The sequence below is a fragment of the Sciurus vulgaris genome, assembly GCF_902686455.1.
Source record: "Sciurus vulgaris genome assembly, chromosome: 4".
Taxonomy (NCBI): Eukaryota; Metazoa; Chordata; class Mammalia; order Rodentia; family Sciuridae; genus Sciurus; species Sciurus vulgaris.
Window position 1 is genome coordinate 1,273,765 of NC_136464.1, and position 9,921 is coordinate 1,283,685.

The window sequence follows — 9,921 nt, forward strand, 5'->3', positions numbered from 1 at the left end:
CGGGCCGAGGGGCCCCCGATGGGGTGCTGCGGCTGCCAAGGAGAAGGCCTGGCCGTGGTCTGTGGTTGGCCTTGGAGAGAAGTAGGAAGTGTGTTTCCCGTCTGAGGTTTGTGCAAGGACAGGAACTGACTGCTGGGCGACTGGGGGAGATCACTCTGTCGATTCAGAGGATGGAGTCAGGCGGCTGCTGCCCAGCAGGCCCTGAGCGGCCCCTCAGCCTGCCCCTCACAGCTCCTCCATGGTATGGGGAGGCTGCCAGAGGGCGGCCGAGCCCAGTGGCTCACATGGTGCCAGCTGGGAGGGCCTTGCTCCACCCTGGCCTGCCCGTCACAAGGAGCTCACAGCCAGGCAGCCTCTGCACTGTGCAGGGCAGGTGGGGGCAGCCAGGCTCCCACAGTGTCCTGAGTTGGCCACACTTGCTGCCCAGGGAGTCATGGGCCTCACTGAGGGCTCCACTGGTCACCACTCAGGACAGATGGCTGGTCTCTGGGCCTGTAGGTGGCCCCACTAGGTTGGAGGGAAAGCCTTGGCCCAGTTCCCGGGTCTCCTGGTGATGAGGCCCCAGGCCCTCCTGGCCCAGCTGGCAAACCCTGGAGGCTCCCACTGACCACTGAACAAAGTTCAGGTGGATCCTTCAGGAAGTCCAGCTCGGAGAAATGCCACGGCCAGGCTGGGCTGGGCAGTGGGGGCTCATGCAGGACTCTCCCTGGGGATCCCTGCCATCCATTGCTCCATTTGCCCACCCCCAACGCCCAGCCCTCTGGAGCTGTCTTGGAGGGCCCTGCTCAGTGTGGACCTCTGCATATGCCCTCCTCCCCAAGCCCCAGGTCGGCCCGGCTCCTCCTCCTAGTCCTCCCTTCCCCTTCCTCCCCTCTTCCTCCTCTTCCTGGTCCTCCTCCTGGCCCACTGCCCTGCTCTTCCTCCGTCTGCTTGTCCTCCTGCCTGCTCTTCCCGTCTCCCCCTGAGCGTGGCAGCAGGGAGCTGACAGCGGCCTGGTTAGCCCAGGCGCCTGAAGCCTCCTTGCTCCCAGAATGCTCTGCACCTTCCAGGTGTCTAGGTCCTGCCCCACCACCATCCTTCCTGAGCCTGGAGGTACCTTGCTCCTTCCCGCCTCAGCCCACCTCGTGCCCGCTGCTGAGCTGCCGGGTGGACCAGGGCCTCTGGCCCCCCTGAGAAGGCCCTTCCAGTGCCCCCCTCCCCATGAGTCCAGCAAAACAGGGCACAGTGTTGGGCTGGGCCTGGTTTCTGTAAGGCAGAGGGAGGGCCAGGGTGCCCCTCAAGGTCTAGCCTTGCTGTGGACCAGCTGGAAGCAGCTGGAGCTCCTCCACACCCCTTCTGCCAGGCAAGGGTGCCCAGAGCCCACCCTGTAGGCCCTCAACCCCCTCGCCTGGGCCTGGGCCCCCACCGTGAAGCCTCTCCCCTCAGAAGTTCCAGTCCAGGGGGGCCTCGGTCTCAGACCTCAGGGCTGGCTTCTGGGCAGGTGTCTGCAGGAGTGAGGGTGTCCCTGCCCTAGAGACCACTGTGTCCACCAAGCCCAGCCACCTCCTGCGTAGCTTCCTTTGACTGGTGGCCACCCAGCCTCCCAGGAGGTGGATGGTGTTTGGGGAGCTGCACCCATTCAGCTAGAGCCGTGTCCAGGCAGGGAGGCTGCCAGGCCTGGCTGCCCCCTCATTCCCCAGTCTTAGCCCCTGGAACCTCGGGAAAAAGAGGCTTTCTCTTAGAGGGGCCGAGCCCAGGCCAAAAGTGAGCAGCAAGGGCTTGTGCTGGTGCTGGGGTGCAGCAGCGCGGGGTGCAGGATGGGTCCAGACACACCAAGAAGGTGGGGGTAGTGAGGGCGCAGGGGGAGAGCCGGGCAGGGGAGCTGGGGGCCAGGTAGACTCCAGGCCTGGTGGGCCCCAGGACAAGGAGGGGATGCTCTGCAGAGGGCCAGGTCCCGCCCCGGGGATCCTGGGGGGATAACCAGCCTCATAGCTTAGCTCTGCTGGGGGATTTCCAGGCTCCAGAACTCCCAGCCTGGCTCTGTTGAGCTCCCCACAGCTCATAAATATTCATTTAAAAATCAAAGCCCCATTAAGGAGCTAACTCCTTGCTGACACTTGCAAATTATTTTTGTATGCAAAAGATTTAGCTGCTGGAGCATGAGGTCCTGCAGAGGCAGGCCCCCAAGTCCTGGGCAGTCCTCTCCCTGGTGGCTGCCTGCCTCCTGGAGGGGCATGGTGGGAGGGAGCACGGCCCTGTGGGGTGGGGCACCGCGGCCTGCAGGCTTGTGGTGTCCCTGACGTGGGTCCGTCCAGTGTTCGAGATTGGTTCTGGCCCCTCTCCTTCTTCTTCAACAGTTTATCATGGCATGTGCAGCCCCACAGGAGGAGATGGCGGCCTCCCAGGCCACCCTGCCCCAGCGCTGTCCCCTGGGGCTGTGGCCCTAGGCATCTCCCTGACCTCCACCCTCTCCTGGCCTCCTGTCCCATCCGCCTTGCTGGATGGTGAGTGCAGGTTCCACCTCTGGAGACTGGCCCCTCATCTGGCTACAGCACAGAGTCCGCTGCCTGGACGGACTGCACCCACGCACAGGCACACAGTGGCCACCTACTGTGCCACAAGGTGACCAGAGGGTGATGGAAGGGTCCCTGAGTTCTGGGTTAGGGTGGCCCAGGACTATTTTCAGCGGCGATGCTTCGTGGTTGTTCTGTGTGAGGCACGGATTACATTTGTAGTAAGGAAAAAGATTCTGGGACGAGCAAGTTTGGGGGTTTTATCCAGTTTTATTTTAAATTCCAATTCTGCCTTCAACTTTGGGCAGTGGTTGATGACCTGAATCATTCCCAGGACTGTCTCCAATCCCCAGTTCACATTTTCTAGAATCCGTTGCTTTGGCACCTGCTGTTTGCGATCCACAGAGGGCCGTGCCTCTGATGCCCTGTGGGTCGTTGGTCTGTTTCGTGTGGCGCTGGGACTGTGGTGAGCAAGAACCCAGGCACCTCGCACCCCCCAGAGCAAACCCACCATGTGCTGGGAAGGCCGAGGCTGGGAAGGCCGAGGCTCGGAAGGCCGAGGCTGGGAAGGCCGAGGCTGGGAAGGAGCTTGGCTCCATCTTCCAGACGGCCCCAGACTGGAGGCTGGGAGTCACAGGGCAAGCATGTGTCCTGGCACCTCGGCTCTGCCCACCAGACTTCCACCGGTCAGAGGAGGTGGCTGCTGGTGAGGACTGGACCAAATGACCATGAACTGAAACCAGGAGCTAAAAATAAACCTTCCCTCCTTTAATCCATCATCTCAGGTCTCTTGAATGGCAACAGAAAGCTAACAGGCATTTTTTGACAAAAACTAAAATTGAAAATCCTAGTAACGTGGGAGGCTAAGGCAGGAGGACCATAAGTTTGAGGCCAGCCTCAGCAAGAGTGAGGCCCTAAAAAACCTAGTGAGACCCTTTCTCAAAATAAAAAACAAAAGGTCTGGGGATGTGGTTCAGTGGTAAAGCACCCCTGGGTTCATTTCCCAGTACCCTCTCCCCAAATTAAAATTGAAATGTAAAACCTCCTTTTCCCCTGTTCTGCCCAGCAGCACCCACACCAAGGCTTGGTTTGGCAGCCCAGGGCCTGCTGAAGGCAGCACTCTGCAGGTCAGTTCGAAAGGAGCCATGCCTGCTGCATGACTGTCACCGACTGCCGTCTCCCTGGGTGGGGTCCCCGTACTCATAAAGGTGCCTGGCCCAGATGTTCACAGGGGATAAGCCAGATGTGTGTGCCACTTGGCAGCCTGCGCCCAGAACAGGCTTAGGGACAGAGGGTGAAGTGTCCTGGAACAGGGGCTGCACCTTGGCGGTGCCCAGGGCACAGAGGACGCTTCAGGAATGTTCGCCAAGAGGGCCCTGGGTCTGGGTCCCCTGGGGAGGTGGGGACAGCATTCAGACCTCCCCTGGAGCTATGGGCCTGGGGTGGAATGGGGTGCGGCAGGGTGGTCTCCTTTCCTGGCAGGTCTGACGGCTGACCCACCAGCAGCCAGGCGCCCCAGCCAGGGACCTGCCTTCCGGCCTTGGCAGAGCCTGTTCTGCAGCCACCCTCCGTGGTCCCTGGGTCCCATAGTCCACAGAGACGCAGGGAGCGCAGCTGGGTCCTCAGGAAGCAGAGGAACTCAGCCTGGGGTGGCAAGGGCAGGCCCCCCTCCCTCTTGACCAGCTGGCCAGCTCAGCCCTGGGGGTGGCAGCCCGGGGCCTCTCGGGTTTGAGGTGAAGCACAGGTGCTGTGGCGCTCTCTGGTGAACCTGATGGCTGCTCGCGGGGAGCAGAGCTCATCTGGGCTGCGGAAACCCTCCTTCAGGTGGGCACTGCTCCAAACAGTGGGAGGCGGGTGTGCGGCCAGGCCAGGGGACCCCTCCAGGCCTCGGGGGCAGTTTGCAGCTTCTAGAGGGAAGTTCAGGGAGAGCGCAGCCTCCTTAGGGGAAGCAGGGCAGCTTGACCTTCAGTGCAGTGGAGGAGAGTCCAGCTGGTCACTGATGCTTTGGGGACAGCGGGTCCACAGCTCCCAGGGGTCTGTCCCTTCTGGTTCTCCTTAGAAAACCCACCAGAGCTCGGCCCACCCACGCTGCCCTCCCACTCTCCTCCCAGTGCTGGACAGCCTCTCAGTCTAGGGTGGGCAGAGGCTACTGTGCACCTTGGGCTTCATGCTGCTCTGCTGTCAGGTCTGAGACCAGCAGAGCATTGTTGGGTGGGCAGAAGCTGCACAGGAAGCCAGCAGCTTGAGCTGGAATACCAGGGCCAGTCCACCCTACGCCGACTGGGGTCACTTGGCCTGGTGCACGGGGGTGCTCAGTGCAGAGGCCCCTCCTTGCCACCTCCTCTCTGAAGCCCTCCTGGTATGTCGACCCCGTGTGGGCTGGGCCTGCTACAGCCACAGCATGGAGTCTATGCTTCTCCACCACCCACACCTCGAACCCCGAAGAGCAGAAGCCACAAGCACGGCCTTTGTCTCCGAGGTGCTTGATGAGACCCTGGGGGTGAATGGGTGAGCTCCTGAGGAGCCCTCTGCCCAGCCCTGGCAGGGCAGCTTCAGCCTGAGCTGGCCTGGGGGCCTGGTCTCATGACTCATGCTCCCCCGCTCCCTGGGGGCCCCAAGAGAAGCTGCTGTGCATGCAGTAGGGTGGCCTGCCACTTCCCCCACATGGGCTCTGGGGACCTAGCCAGGACACAGCAGGCAAGACTTGTCCTCTCAGGGCATGGGGAGGGGTCCCAGACCTTGGAACCAGTTAGGAAGTGCCCTCAGCAGAGGTGTGGGGGCAGGTGGGCGTGGGGCCCAGCCCAGGAGTGGAGCTGCTACAGGCGGCGACCCTGGGCCTCAGGGGCCGAGGCAGCCACTGGCCTCTGGGCTCACACTCCCGACTCCTTTGCAGACGCAGAGTGATGGGAAGCTTCTCAGGCTGGGGTCCTGAAGACCACGAGTCCTTCCTCACAGCCAGCGCAGGGCCTGGTCTCCAGGAAGTGACAAGGACAGCCACCAGGCCAAGCGAGGACCACTCTCCCACCCTCCCCGTGTGGGTGTGAGCTGGACACCCACAGTGCCAAGACGGTCTCATGAGGGGGACTGAGCTGGCACTCACCCTGGTCCCGCGGAGGTCACTGGGCCTGTGTGACCTGGAGCCAGTCTTCCCCCGCCCCTGCCCCTATGAACCTGCACCCCTTCCTCTGCCTGCAGTATCCTGCTCCCTCTGACCCAGCCTCTGGCAGGCAGACCTTTCATTTGTCCTCAGACATCACCTCTTGGTGACAATGGGAGCGAAGGGGGCGTTCCTGGGCACCAGGCTCACACACCTGCTCCTGGGCGTGGCTGAGTTGTCCCTGCAGGGTCCAGCCCAGAGTCTAGCTCCATGCCTGGCACAGACTGGTACTCCCTGCATGGGCTAGGTGAGTGAGTGAAGACACAGTGCAGGGCTGATCTGGGCACAGGGGTGCTCATGGGGTGAGCTGGAGGCTGGCTGGCTGGAGGAGCCCGGGGGGCCATCTGGGCCTTGCCTGCCACTCTAGGCCCGACAGTGCAGGCCTGTTGGGGCAGTGGGCTCTGGCCCAGAGCGGCCTGGGTCAGGCAGGACACTCCCTGCACTGCCTCCTTCCAGCCTGCTCTGTCCCCAGGTGAGCCAGGGACTCCACAGAGGACTAGCTCAGGGGGCACTGTGGCCCCTCCCTGCAGCTGGGTCTCAGGGTTCTATTTCAGAGGAAGTCTGGGGCTCAGGAATGCTGGACCCGCCTGACCCAGAGGCCTGCTCAGAACCTGCTACATCTTTGTGAAGCTCTGGCTTGTCTCTCAGCTGGACTTGTCCTAATGTCCCAGTCATTCCAGCCCAGTCTCAGCGCTGGGGCTGCTTGGGAAACGTTCTTGCAGGTGAGCTTCAGCAGTGCTGGAGAGGCCTGGGTGGACCGGGACTCAGGGGGCCTGGGTACCCAGCTCCTGCCACTGCCAGGCCTAGGGCCCTAACCTCCCCCGAGGGCAGATCAAGGGGGTCTTGTAAGCACAGAGCTCTGCTCTGGCCACAGGACGGTGAGGCATCTGGCAAGGCCCTGAGCCCGGAGGCAGTCGGGAGCCCGTGGGCTCCTAATGCGCCTCCTCTGGCAGCACCCCATGTGCTGACCTGGGCTTGGCGCTGGCGTGCTCCCCGCCGCCCAGAACCACATGCCCACTTCCCTTGGGTCTCTGCTCCCACAGGCCTCCTGGCCAGGGCCTGGCCACTCCGGCTGTCCTCAAGTGGTCTCCACCAAGAAGCCTTTCTTGTCTGCTGCAGTCTCACTAGCCCATCCTCCGCGTCTGTCTCAGAGTCAGGGTGGCTTGCAGGATTCCAGGGTGACCAGAACCCTGAGACAGGTGAGCCCAATGGCAGCCCAATGCTGGGGATGTCCCAGGTCTCCAGGAAGATGTGGCCTCTCCCTGCCGCTGTCCGGAGCACCTTTCTAAAGGCTGACCCATGGAGACGCTCTGGTTTTCAGGAGTCGACCTCGGGCAAGAGCTCCTGTGGGACCAAGGTGCGCCTTTCAGAGACCATGGGGCACTCTCCCCTGAGCTGCGGGAGTTCCCAGGACCAGGCCAAAGCAGCCTGGTCATGTTTGAATGAGGCCTTCTGAGCTGTCCACCATTACACCGTTATCCTCTGGCCTGCCCTGCAGTATCTGGCTATGGCCACAACTCCAGCAGCTGAAGGCCAGGGGACTGAGGACTGCAGCCTCAGCTCCTCACAGCCTGCTGGCCCTCTGGCCTGGAGAGCTGGCCGAACCGGGTGAGCAGGGCCAGAGTGGGGGACGGGTGCCTTCCCCTGGGGAAGGCCACAGAAGCCTCCCCCGACGCTGCTATTGAATAATTAACATGCAAAGTCCCTGCTCTGTCAGCATGATTCAGCTCCTGAGCTCAGCCTAAGCCAAACAGATCCGAGGGTGGTCCCTTAGGCCCGTCCACACAGGAGACTGCCGACTGTGTGCCAGCATACCAGAAGTGCCAATGCAGTGCAGCATCAAGCCTCTGTGAACATCTCCTGCTGCCAGCATAGAGTTTATGGTTAAAAAGAAAACCCAGGGCATGCGGAAGCCTTCATGGCCAGTATCTGACCCGGGAACGCGTAGTGCCCACAGTGCTGGGCCTGGGCTGGCCTGGGACTCCAGCCTGCATCTGGGGCAGAGGTGCCTTGGGAGAGGGCCAGATCGCCCTACACCAGGACTGCTGGGCTTCCAGGGAGTCTGGCCCAGGCCAGAATGGCAGCAGGCTCAGGGCTGCCCCAGCATAAGTCCCCACCCATCCAGGCCCTCCATGGGTAGCAGTCCCTCAGCCTGGAGCCACTGCCCACTCTGTGCCCTGATAACTTTGGGCCTCAGGGGGCAAAGGCTCCAGGCCCACTCCTTTGCCTGTGCACCCTGGAGGTCAAGTGGCCATGAGAGAAGAGAACCTCAGCATCGTGCAGCTCCCACTGAGCCCAGGCCCTGGCCGTGATAGTGACAGTGACGATGACCATCAGGGCAGCAAAGATGGAGAACAAGGCCTGTGCTTCCAGTGAGGCATCCCCGCCCCACAGGACAGCTCCCTCGGCAGGTGGGCACTGCCTTCCAGCCCTCCTTCCAGGCCCCTTTCTCTGTAGGGCCGAGAGGACCAGAGGGTGAAGGGTCAAGCCTTCCAGAGCATCGGTGCCACCCACACAGGTGTGAAACCCTCCCACAGGAGCCCAGGGGCCTGCAGAGGGAGCTCCACCTACAGAGCCCTGCCCACCACCCCCTTGCCTGTTCGCAGCTGGCTATGAGGGACCCCAGCTTTCCCACTTGGGGTCAAGGCCATGACTGAGGACTTTCCTTGGGCCAAAGCTTGCTCTGGTGGTGGTTCTGAGGTACTGAGGATCACCTGGGAGCCAGAGGGACCCCCTTCCACTGGGACAGTGAGGCCCAGACACAGAGGGACTCACCCAAGGCCATACGTGGGATCACGGAGTCTAACTGCCTGAACTGTGGAGCCCCCAAGAGGGCCTGTGGGGGCCTCTGGCAGGTAAAAGTGGCCACAACCAAGATCTCCCCGGTCATGGGGTTTGACCCAGGGGCTCCACAGGCACGTCTCAGTGCCATGCCACACAGAGAAGAGTGCCGCAACCTTGCCCAGAGCAGGAGGCCGTCAGTCATGGCCAGGCTGACCCAGAAACAAGCTCCTGAGAGTGCAGGCCACACGGGGACATGGGCGCAGCCTTGGGCCCCAGATCACCTCCTGAGCAGTGGTTCTCTAGGGAGGCCGGGTCTGTTTCTCCAGGGCAGGAACGTGGAAAGCCACCATGCTGCTGTGACTGGCACCTCCAGATGCTGATTTCTGAGGCCTGAGGTGAAGTGAAGCCCCAGGGTCCTCCAGGCATGGTGGGGCCAGCAGGGGCCAAGCCTGGAGACTTCCAGAGCCAGCGCATGCCCGTGCGTGTGTGTAGGCCTCGGGTCCAGCGTTCTGCCTGAGTGCGGGAGGCCCTGCGCTGGAGTCAGGATGTGTCTCTGAGACCCTGATTCCGACTCAGTCCGTGGGAGTCCTGCTAACCTTCCCATGGACTGCACAAGGCCCAGTTTTGCTCGGCCTCCTCGGCACCTGCCTTCTCTCTCATTCAGAGGAGCCATCCCAGAGGATGTGAGCTGGTGTCCCCAGTAGCTCTGATTTGCGGTTTTGAGCTGTGCTGTCTGAAGTGTCCCTGGTGGCGGCAGGAGAGACGGAGACAACGAAGACCCTCTCAGGCTTCCATGGTCCTGGCATGGTGGGCCGTCAGCCATGGCGTCCACCATCAACTCTCCAGTTCCCTCGTGGTGCCACTCTGGGTCACTGCCAGAGTCCCCTGACCCTCCCAGCCCACCCTGCATGGGTATGATCAGGCACCAGCTGGACAAGGGCCCCTGCCCGCTGCTGTGGCCGACCTGTGCCTGAAGTGCCTGCGACCCTCCAGGACTGGGGACGGGGCCAGTCAGGCTCCACCCAGTGCCCAGGGCTGGTGCTGCTGGACAGGGGGAGACTGGCAGTCCCTTCGGCAGACCTGACAGCAGAAGTCTCCCAGCGACCGTCCAAACTCTGCTCCGTGGGGCACAGGGGAGGGGTGGGCAGCAGGCAGGCCAGTGCTGCCAGTCAGGGAGGAGGCCCTGGCCGCGGGGACTGCACAGCACCCACCTGCCAGGTGGGTTCTGGGCTGGCGCGCTGGCAGGCAGCTCCTCAGCGCCCCTTCGATCTCTTTCTGTCTTTGGTACAGTATTCACTCAAGGGAAAAGTGCTCTGGTTTAAATGTGAACTATGTACATTTTGCATGCTTTAATTTCTCTTTCCTTCTCCTCTAAGGCAGCTGTGTTTCAATTAGCAAAGAGGAGATTCTAGATATTGGATTGAACTTGCAAATTTGCAAATTTGCATCTCTCAGGGACTGGCCCATATCCAGTTTGTCCCCAGGAAC

The 9,921-nt window shown here is 62.0% G+C and overlaps 1 long non-coding RNA gene across 1 annotated transcript; it reads left to right on the forward strand.

The window, feature by feature from the left end:
• The first annotated feature begins 2,165 nt into the window (after nt 1–2,165).
• On the forward strand, nt 2,166–6,952 carry LOC306659346. Its single transcript, XR_013763279.1, has 3 exons — nt 2,166–2,601; nt 3,562–3,619; nt 5,386–6,952. It is a non-coding gene; the product is annotated as an uncharacterized lncRNA (long non-coding RNA).
• Nucleotides 6,953–9,921: the final 2,969 nt, after the last annotated feature.